This window comes from Triticum dicoccoides, chromosome 3B, assembly GCF_002162155.2.
Source record: "Triticum dicoccoides isolate Atlit2015 ecotype Zavitan chromosome 3B, WEW_v2.0, whole genome shotgun sequence".
NCBI lineage: Eukaryota > Viridiplantae > Streptophyta > Magnoliopsida > Poales > Poaceae > Triticum > Triticum dicoccoides.
In genome coordinates, this window is record NC_041385.1 from 37,027,109 (window position 1) to 37,038,583 (window position 11,475).

The following is an 11,475-nucleotide window of genomic DNA, read 5'->3' on the forward strand; positions in this document are numbered from 1 at the left end:
GATCAGCATCGAGCTATGGAATGTGCCTAAGAAGGAAGAGCTTCTTCAAGTTTCTTTTGTCGAAGATAGATAGAAAGAAGATCTTTGGAAAGCACTGAAGGTAAATTTCACCCTACCGGAAGAGGAGGATCCAGAGAATCCAGTTATAGAGCCATTGATCAAGTCCTATGCTCTCAAGAAGATGGCAGATCTATTCAGGAGGTGGAAGAATGAGTTGAAAACAATGTATGTTGACCAAGACAAGACTCCAGAATTCAACTGCCGATTTGAGAAGATAAGAGATCACTGGCTCGCATTTGTGCCCAACAAGACATCGGAGAGGAGTAAGAAGATGTCAGTGACTAACAAGGCAAATGTTGCAAAGAAGGAGCATCACCATCCCATGGGGTCAGGTGGCTACCTCAAAGCCCGGCCTTTGTGGGACAAGGCTGAGCAAGACCTGATTGCTAAAGCGGTCGAACCAGAGACATTGCACTAGCCAAACCGTTGTAGGACTTGGTTCTTTGGGGCTGGTGAAACATTGGACCCTGAAACAGGGAAGTGTTGTTGGACGGACGAGCAACATGCAACACCCGTCACGAAGCTTCGGAAAGCAATCAACGAAGTGTGGGAAGGGAAGTATGTTCCCTATAGAGAGAACGACGAGCTCATAAGGGCTCTCGAGAATCCTGAGCACCCTGGACGAACACGAGGCATGCCAGGCTCTGTTGCGTGGAAGGTTGGGTTTCCCGACGCAGGCCGTTACAAAACCAAGAGAGGAGGAGGCAAGGGTAAGAAAGCTAGAGGAACGAGATGTTGAGAACCAGCAGTTGCGAGAACCTGCCCAAGATGCTACCCCAGAAGCTACCCCGCCATTTCAGCGGAGAAGCAGCGTGGCTTTCACCGAGCTCGTTCAGCAGCCTGACTTGACGGGTCCTAGCTACCCCGTGGATTTTATCACGGATTCACACCAGTGCCACCTTATGACGCAATGGGATCAGCTCAAAGTCAAGGCGGTTGTCGGCTTAGTGTTCCCTCCTTCACCCGGAGCAACTTTTCACTGTCGTCCGGTTCCACAAGGCTATGCTGTTGTGATGGTGGACGGAATAACCGAGGGATTTGAGGAGCTCCAGCTTGACCACCATACAAGTGATGGGGAGACTTGGCTAGGTCTAGCTATGCATACTCCGTGTCTTGGCGGAAGGAGCACATCAAGGTTCTGAACTTCACGGCTCCTACTAGTCAGCTGGGCACTCCGCCTCCTGCTCCGACGCATGAGGGCGGCAGTAATCCGCCTCCTTATCCGCCTGCTCCGGCGCGTCCGAGCAGCCTGCCTCCTCCTTCACCGCCTCGTAAGCGACGGCGGAACACAGACGCCGCAGCTCCGGCTACTCCGCGCGTCGTAGCAGTTCACCTCTGGCTGCTCCGCCTCTTAAGAAACGAAATAAGACAGCTGCAGCCGCTCCGGCTGCTCTGTGTCTAGCAGTACAGCCAGAGGCGGGAGGCAATACAGATACGGTCCATCGTCTCTCAAGCCTCTAGAGAAGTTACCATATGAGAGGAGCGAGGAGGAAAACCAAAAGATCTGTGAAGGCCAAGTGAATGACTTCTTTGAATCGGTAAGAGCTAAGAAACATCCACCTCCGGCGGAGAAGATAGATCCGGTGAAAGCGAAGCACACTTTGGATGCCCTGTAGCGACCATTACCGCCTCTGCTGCAATCCAACTATGACTGTATCATTGAAAGGATATATAAGGAAGCGGAGCGGTCGGGAAGTACTTGCACTGATCAAAGGCTAGCAGAATGAAGAAAAGGGAAAAAATTCCCCGGCTCAGCGAACAAGCGAAGCAATCGTGCCCCCCGCTCAATATGTCTAGCGATATCGTCGCTAACTTCCAGGGATGCTGCCCGGTACCAATCCTGGAGATTACATGACCGACGATGATGCAATAATTTTTGGAACAATGGAGGTGGACACATTAAGATTCGAGCACGGGAAGCCTCTCGTCAGACCTGCTACTTCCCTAACAATGATGATGCGAAGATTCCATGATTGGTACATGGATATCTGCAGGAAGTCTGGGAAAAATACTTTGTCGCTATAGGTTAAAGAGGAGAACGACCTCGTTGGAATTGATCTGTTGTTAGTTCCATATGAGGAGTTCTTCCAGTTTTTCAATCAAAAGGCCCTCGATAAAACAATCATCACTTGCTACTGTCTGTAAGTACTACTTCTCTGTAATTAGTTAAGTCTCTATATATAGCTCAGCTCTTTCATTGCATGTATATATAATTATCCTCACTATATTATGCAGATTAAAGATCGCAGAATTGAAGAAAAGACAAGTAGGTGATATTGGGTTCATTAACATCAAACTCATGGATGAATGGAGTGTTAAACATGATGCGAGACAAACCGAGGCCAACTTTCTGGCATCGTTACTTCGAAATCAAAACAAAGCTACAATACTCTTTCCTTACGAATACAAGTGAGTGTTACTGTCTTGTGCATATTCGGTTTCCCTTATTACTCGAGGTTATAGTAATGTAATTGATGAGTTATGCATGCATGCACAGCTTCCACATTATTCGGCTAGAGATTAAGCTTGAGCAGGGACTAGTAACCGTCATAGACTCCAAACGAAAAAATCCGGAGGAGTATGCGACCATGACTAAAATGCTCGAGAAGTAAGTTCAATCTATCATTATCGCACCATATCAGCAACTTTGTTCATTTCCTGATATCAAGTAATTGTTTTCTTTGTCTTGCAGGGTTTGGAAAAAGTTCACCGCACAAGCTCCGGGACTGCCGGCGCAACTGCGATTTGACCACCCGAACGTAAGTACTAGCTACTACCTAGTCCCGCACATCTCCCATTGATTCTAGCTAGTTTCATTAATACCATTTAGCATGCTTGCTTATCAGTTTGATTGACCTCTATTTCTTGTAAAGTGGTTGTGGCAGGAACCCAGGAATGATTTGTGTGGATACTACATTTGCGAGTTCATCCACCACACCACCTGTGAGCGGGGCTACTCTAAACAGCAATATGAAGTGCGTATGCAATAATATTCACAATTTTATTTTATTACCATCATTGGTGTTCAGTTTCATTCATATATATGTATTGACCTGATAACCCACGAGTGTAGGGGATTGCAACAGCTTGCGAGGGTAGAGTATTCAACCCAAATTTATTGATTCGACACAAGGGGAGCCAAAGAATATTCTTGAGTATTAGCAGTTGAGTTGTCAATTCAACCGCACCTGGATAACTTAGTATCTACAGCAAAGTATTTAGTAGCAAAGTAGTATGGAAGTAATGGTAACAGTGGCAAAAGTAAAGATAACAGTTTTGTAGTAGTTGTAACAGTAGCAACGGAAAAGTAAATAAGCGAAGCACAATATGTGAAAAGCTCGTAGGCATTGGATCAGTGATGGATAATTATGTCGGATGCGATTCCTCATGTAATAGCTATAACATAGGGTGACACAGAACTAGCTCCAGTTCATCAATATAATGTAGGCATGTATTCCGAATATAGTCATACGTGCTTATGGAAAAGAACTTGCATGACATCTTTTGTCCTACCCTCCCGTGACAGTGGGTTCCTAGTGGAAACTAAGGGATATTAAGGCCTCCTTTTAATAGAGTACCAGACCAAAGCATTACCACATAGTGAATACATGAACTCCTCAAACTACGGTCATCACCGAGAAGTATCCCGATTGTTATCACTTCGGGGTTGTTGGATCATAACACATAATAGGTGACTTTAGACTTGTAAGATAGGATCAAGAACTCACATATATTCATGAAAATAATAGGTTCAGATCTGAAATCATCACACTTGGGCCCTAGTGACAAGCATTAAGCATAGCAACATCAATCTCAGAACATAGTGGATACTAGGGATCAAACCCTAACAAAACTAACTTGATTACATGGTAAATCTCATCCAACCCATCACTGTCCAGCAAGCCTACGATGGAATTACTGCACGATGGTGAGCATCATGAAATTGGTGATGGAGGATGGTTGATGATGACGACAGCGACGAACCCCCCTCCTCGGAGCCCTGAACGGACTCCAGATCAGCCCTCCCGAGAGAGATTAGGGCTTGGCAGTGGCTCCGTGTCGTCAAACACGACGAAACTTTTTCTCTTTGATTTTTTCAACACGAAACGGAATATATGGAGTTGGAGTTGAGGTCAGTGGAGCTCCAGGGGGGCCACGAGACAGGGGACGGGCCCAGGGGGAGGGGGCGCGCCCCCCACCCTCGTGGACAGGGTGTGGGCCCCCTGGCCTTGATTCTTTCACTAGTATTTTTTATATTTTCCAAAAGTTATCTACGTGGATTTTCAGGTCATTTCGAGAACTTTTGTTTTCTGCACAATAAACAACACCATGGCAGTTCTGCTGAAAACAGCGTCAGTCCGGGTTAGTTTCATTCAAATCATGCAAATTAGAGTCCAAAACAAGGGAAAAAGTGTTTGGAAAAGTAGATACGTTGGATACGTATCATGACCCCTTTCTTGAAATTAGATGTGGCAGATGCGGGATGAGCTCCTACCACAAGATCGCATATGAGCAATTCAAGAGGAATTGGCGGGATTCTTTCTTGACCATGTCATCGAAAAACATGGAGAATACCATGTGGAAGTTGAGTTCAGATGTTAGGGGACGCAAGATATTTTATATTGTACATATATATGTAGCCAGTAGCATCGGATAGATATACAAAAACTTGTTGTTCGACCAATCTATCGAAGAAGGAGAGGTCGATCACTTCTCTCTGTGTATATGTTCATGATGATCTTCTGTACTTAATGGTTTCCTTCATTTGCTTACTAGCTAGCTAGCTTGTCGAGTCCTCTCTATACGTAGCGTCGACCAAGCACGGAGATAAGAGAGGACATTCCTCTCAATTAGCTAGCTAACACAATATATGAAACCCCTAAATTAACCCTACAAAACCACCAACCACCCCCCCTTCAGAAAAAACAAAAAACCCAGCCTCTGAACTGCTGACGTGTGGAAGCCTTTTGGTCCCGGTTGGTGGCACCAACCGGGACAAAAGGTCCCCCCCCCCCTGCCTGGGCAAGCTTCTCCGTCCACGTGGAGCCCCATCTGTCCCAGTTCCCGATCGAACCAGGACTAAAGGTATAGGGCTTTAGTTACGACCCTTTAGTCCCGGTTCGGGAACCGGGACAAATGGCCCTCATGAACCGGGACGAATGGCCCTTTTTCTACTAGTGTTTAGAAATTAACCAAAACATATTCCTGTGTAATCTTGTTTAAAATGTCTTGTTGATGAGCCGTACTGGAGCTTTAAGATCTTCCTTGGGTGCTGCTTCGTCGCGAGCCTTGGTGTAGTTGTACCTGACTTCTTCCTGGGCATGCAATTTGCAAGGAAGCTGCTGCACGAACAGTTGGTAGAGATGTTCTTTGCCTTGGCGGACAATGAGATGAGAAAGGAGAAGCCCAAAGTGTATCCGACATTGGTCGTGGTCAAGGTTGTGGCTGTAGCTGGTTTTAGATGGTTACTCAAGAAATTGATCTTTCGGACGCGCCCAAAACCTGACTAAGTTCTGATTGCTTATTTCATATCCATTTCCCATTGTTGAATCCCATGTTGAACTATTTGGCATGGTTAATCTTCATCCTCAACAACTATTTGGCATGGCTAAGTTTCATCCTCAACAACCGGTTTTAGATGGTTACTCAAGAAATTCAGTTTAACAAAACATATATGGCATGGCCTAGCATTTCTTCATTGATTTATGTTGAACTATTTTACTTTTATAAAACTTATTTTATGGAAGTGTGATCACAACTATTATATTTTATCACTTAGATTCTACGCATGCTAGTGAATATTAACATGATTTTTGCGTTATACAATTAGAACTTCTTCAATTGATAATACACGTCAGCTCAACATAACCATATTATTGCATAGGAAATGAGTTTCTTACTTTTTCTCATCAATAACATTTTGTTAAACTGAATTTCACTATATGGGAAAAAATATCCATTGATTATTTTTTCCCACATAGATGGATTTTAGGTATATATGTATATGATAGTATGTATGTTTTTGTATCCTAAAATATCTTTGGAGATAGGTCTAAAACGTAAGCTCAAGCAAATATCAGGGCAAGTTGCATTTTTATATATCTTAGGTGTGAATATAATTTTCTAGGTACGGTAAGGTGTCTACAAGGGGTTTATACTTGGTATTGAATCGCATCGGTCAACTCAATAGGTATCTCATGGGTGCTTGGTAAAACAACACCTTACTTATATGTATGCATGATTTTTTTTGTATATATTGTGCTTCTTAGTTTGATTTGTATTCAATTTAAACCTAGATATAAAAGTGAATGTATCCATATATTTCATTCTTAAGAAAGTCACATCAAAAGATAGAATCACAACTTGTATATTCTATTGCGATACTATAGGAAGTTTTGGTTCCTTCTGTACACATCAGATAGACCCTATAACTGAAAGGCCTAAGGTGAGCACCCTCATTGCTCTACTCTAGGGTTTGCTCCTCAAATTTTGATAGGGATGTTGATACTATTAGATACTAGTTGTAATACTGTCATTATCTATGCCAATCTTGATCCTCAATTATCCTTTTCTTTATGTCAAAAGGGAAATAAAAGTGGGTCATGATGTAGCAGGTTGTATAGAAAAAATAAGTCCTCTCATAGCGGGTAGTATCATAATTTAGTATCATGTATATGATATTGCCTCTATAGTCACAATACGCTTTCCGTCCAGGTTTAAAAGGTCATCTGGTCAAAATACAGAGGCTAAGGTGAGATTAATTCCATGTAACCCAGATTATCAAACTTGGAAAGCCACCCTCCTCTCGTGGGGCGAGAGACTCTGTCTTGTTCGCCATATGCAACGGCCATGCCAGTGCACATTCTACTCGACATGACCATAAACCCTTCAATCCTCAAGAAGATCACCACGGTGCTGCGTGACTTTTTTGGCATGGTCGTAAGGACGCCAAGGCCTATTGCTGCCTCATTAGTTGGCCGAAGATCTCTAGACCACCGGAGCTTGGAGACATGGCTGTGCGCGATCTTCACCGCATGGGCATCACACTTAGGGCTCGCTGGCTTTGGCTACTGGTTGCAGACCCCAATCGCCCATGGAATCATCAACAACTCCCCAGAGACGAGGAGACCAACCAGATCTTTCACACTTCCATGACTCGGACCTTGGGGGATGGTTGTACTTGCCGGTTCTGGTCTGACCATTGGCTCTAGGGACAGTCTGTTGCCGAGATCATGCCTACACATCTACCCCACAGCCCACGCAGGCCGAGGCACTGCAGATCGGTGTGCGATGGGATCACCGAACGATCCTGGATCTGTGATATGCATGGTTCCCTGGGACTGTCCGCCACGATCGAATACTTTGGTCTATGGTCGCGTATTCAGCAGATCGAGCTTTCTGACGTGCCCGACAAGATCTCTTGGAACTTGACTCAGAACGAGCAATACACGAATGGCTCCACCATCACGCTCAATTGGCGGCCCATATGGAAGTGTTGGGCACCGATGAACGTCAAGTTTTTCTCTTGTTAGCCTCCCTGGACCGCTGCTGGACTACGGAACGAAGAGCGTGCGATGGTTAATTCACGACCCTCTATCCAAGTTGCGCAACCAGGAGCTTGAGACCATTGATCACCTATTTGTCCAGTCCGTCTTCTCGAAGATCACCTGGCATGCGATATTATCCTGGCGTCGCCTTGCCGGTTCTTCTGCCAAGCGTCGGCGCGACCTTCTTCCCGTGGTGGTCTGCCTCGCTTGCCGCTTCTCCGGCAAGTTTGGTGAAGGGCCTCAACTCTCTTATAGCCCTAACCGCATGGAGTATCTCGAAGCATCGAAACATCGCTCTCTTCAACGACCTTCGGCGATCAACCAGCGAGCTCGTCCGCCCAATCAAGGAGGAGGCTCGGCTTTGGGCAAAAGCTAGAGGTCAAGGACTAGCACTAGTTATTCATGTAGTCTAGAATGATTGTCAACATGCTCATGCTACATTTTCAAGCGTTCAAGAATAAGCATGGGAGTCGAATAGAGATGGCACTTGGAAACTACCATTGGTATTTCAGGTTTTGACATTGTATAGAATGAAATCATCGATAGGGCTCGCCCCGAAGAGAGGATGCTGCGAACACCGGTTCGTGTACGCCCCCTCGAGATGAAACTTGTACGTTGAGCATATGGTCCCAATCACTAATGATTGTGGTTAGTTGAGTTGCAAAGTACAGTAGGTGATGATTCAAAGCCATTGTTACACTTTCGGCGATATCGTGGGTTCGCGAAAAGGCTATACATGAACAAGAGTATCAATGGCCTCAGTCCATGCGTGTTTTGTATAAAAAAATACCTTGTTGATTTGGCTCTCGTTCCTGAGAAGAAACATGATACAATGCCCACCATCTCTAGTGTCCGGCTAAAGAAGTGGGTACACCCAGAAGTTGAATGGGTGAAAATGAATGTCGATGCTGCAATCCCACGTAATCAGGACAGGGTAGCCTTTGCGGCAATTTGTCGAGATCATACGGGGTTGTTTTTGGGCGCCTCAGCTGTAACAGTGGATGATCTGTTCGATCCAGAAACACTTGAAGCAATGGCACGCAACGAAGGTCTGTTATTGGCACTCGAGGTCGGTGTACAAAAGGTACAGATCACCACCGATTGTTCTGCAATAGTTAAACACATTCAAGAACCTTTCCTAACTCCAAGCAAGGTTGTGGTGGAGAAATCAAGACAAAGCTCTTGATGATACCTCTCGCGGAAGTGATTCACGAGAAAGTGCCTGTAACACTGAATCATATGTGCTTGCGAAAGCTGCTACACTGGATCACATTTAATATGTGCTTGCAAACCTGTTTTGAAAGCCATGAACAATCTTCAAACTGACTTTTTTTTTTTAAAAAAAATCAGGATTTGTTTTTGAATTCATGAACATTTTTGAACCCGCGATCATTTTTCGGAATTAGTGAACATTTTACGAATTTGTGAACAACGGACATTACTTAAATTGGTGAACTTTTTTTGAATCCGCAAAAAAATACTAATTTGTGAATGGATTTTGAAATTCTTGAGAATATGTGAACATCGATTTGAATTCACAAACTTTTTTTCATATCCATGATTTTTATTGAATTTGCAAGCTTTTTCGAAATTCATGAATTTTTTCCCAAGATTCACGAACATAATTTGAATTTATTTTGAAAATTAAAAGGAAAAGAAAAAAATTCTGAATGTTGTTCGAGAGTCCTGACGATGTTGAGATTTCGGACAGACTGATGATAGTTGCTGCCAAACTTTAAGTTGGTGTTAAACCTTGTATATTTAGCTTGGTGTTTTGAACTGAAAATACCAAACTTTACCAATGAAATTATCCATGTCATTTTGCATTCAGCGGCCCCAGTTTTAACGATTCAAACTCTACTGCATGTAGGCACCTGCTGATGCTGACTTCGACCGCTTCGGCTTCGGCCCAGAGTTTCGGTAAGGCACTAAAAACATGCAAGATTGTCGTCTGATTGATTCCTTCATTGCGCAACACGTCCTAACATTCATTCTCATTCCTCTTTGGAAGCCGGGCACTGGACAAGATTGTAGAGAAACACAGGAAGAGGCGCAGGGATGAGGCCTTGGCCTGTGGTGCTGGCTTCAGTCTTGGAGCACTCACCTTTTTGCTTGGGGTCCATAGGCTCGGTTGAAGGGAGATGGCTCAATGGTGAATGACTGGAATATCTATCCTGCACCGCATGTTCTACTATCTACTACTGCACCCGCAAGTTCTACTATCTACTAGTGCTATATCCTGCACCGCAAGTTCTACTATCTACTAGTACTCTATATATCATGCATGTTTTAACTAGCCGGTGTACTCTGTAATTCCTGGCTTGTGTGTTATGTAAGATCACTACTGTATGTACAATGGGGATCCAGGTTCTGTGGGATCTAATTTCGGTGGTTGCATGTGGGATGTAAGGGCACTCTATCGCCACTCTTATCTGTTGTTATCAGAGATCTATATTCAGCCGTGTTGTTAATCTGTCGTGGTGTTCTCATGGTCTCAACCTTCGAGTAATGATTCGTATGCATTTTGCTCTATGTTCTGTCTGATTGCTTTGGCCGTGAAGTTTTGTGAAGGCCTCATATCTGTGACTTGTTAATTCTTCTAGTTAGCTCACATTTACCAGTAGTGGGGGAGCAAGAATCCTACTGCCTCTGTTTCTAAAAGCAAGACGTTTTGGCAGTTCAATTTAAACTGTCAAAACGTCTTGCATTTTCACACAGAGGGAGTACCTAATAAGCCCCTGCCAGCTCCAAGTGAAGCGGAGAAGCCTGTTCCCTTTGCAATGTCGATTGGCCTTTCTGTGCAAAGAGTTCTTCTTGTGCAAACCTTTTGGGCTGCATTGGAGAATGCTTTGGGAAAGAAGAGCACCAATCCTGAGGTTAGCCCACTGTTGCCACTGGCAGAGCCAGGAAAAATGAGTGAGAAGGCTGAGCAAATCATATGGTTTGTGGATGACGCAAATGTCTATCGTGACCAATCAATGGTGCAATCTTTATTCGTTTCTTCTTTTTTGCGAAAGAGTGCAATCTTTATATTCAATCCAAGGACTGGTCAACTATTCCTGAATGTTTGTTCATTTCCTTTTTGCTTTGCTTTTAGTTCTAGTTTTGTTTAATGGCATAACTGTGGAGTTTGTTGCATATTTCTTGTAGTGATGGAGGCGGGGATAGTTATGGATAGGCACTGCTTAAGTTGTTGGGTTAAATTTGATATTAGCAATCGGAATCAACGTGTGCAATCCATCTTCTTTCTGTTACCAGAGACACCAGCCAGATGGCTTCGAGTGTCCTCATGTTCTTAGCAATATAGTTATTGTGATTAAATTAGCAATATAGTTTCAATTGCTGGAATTTCTGAATGTTCTTCTAGAGTCTTGATTTTGAGATTTCGGATAGATAGATAGATGCCAAAGTTGGTTAAACCTTCTATATTTAGCTTCAGGTTTTGAACTGGAAATACCAAACTGTACCAATGAACACCACTCATCCAAACAGGATGAAGTACTTGTTTTTGGAAATCATCATGTGGCATCCAGTCCAGAATCTCTCTGTTGACCTAGACAGACTCAATAGATGTTTTTAGATGAAATTATCGATGTCATTTTAGTTTCAGCAGCCTGCATTAGCTGCTCCCATTTTTAACGATTCAAACTCAACTGCATGTAGGCACCGGCTAATGCTGACCTCGACTGCTTTGGCCCAGAGTTTCGGTAAGGCACTAGACATGCAAGATTGTCATCTGATTGATTCATTCATTGCGCAATACATCCTAACATTCACTCTCCTTCCTCTTTGGGAGCATAAAAGCACCGGAGAAGATTATAGAGCAACACAAGAAGAGGCGCAGGGACGAGGGCTTGGCCTGTGGTGC

The 11,475-nt window shown here is 43.9% G+C and overlaps 1 long non-coding RNA gene across 1 annotated transcript; it reads left to right on the plus strand.

Moving 5' to 3' along the window:
* Positions 1–9,457: 9,457 nt before the first annotated feature.
* LOC119280674 lies at positions 9,458–10,021 on the plus strand. The gene is made up of 2 exons (XR_005138131.1): positions 9,458–9,527; positions 9,619–10,021. It is a non-coding gene; the product is annotated as an uncharacterized LOC119280674 (long non-coding RNA).
* The last annotated feature ends 1,454 nt before the right edge of the window (positions 10,022–11,475 follow it).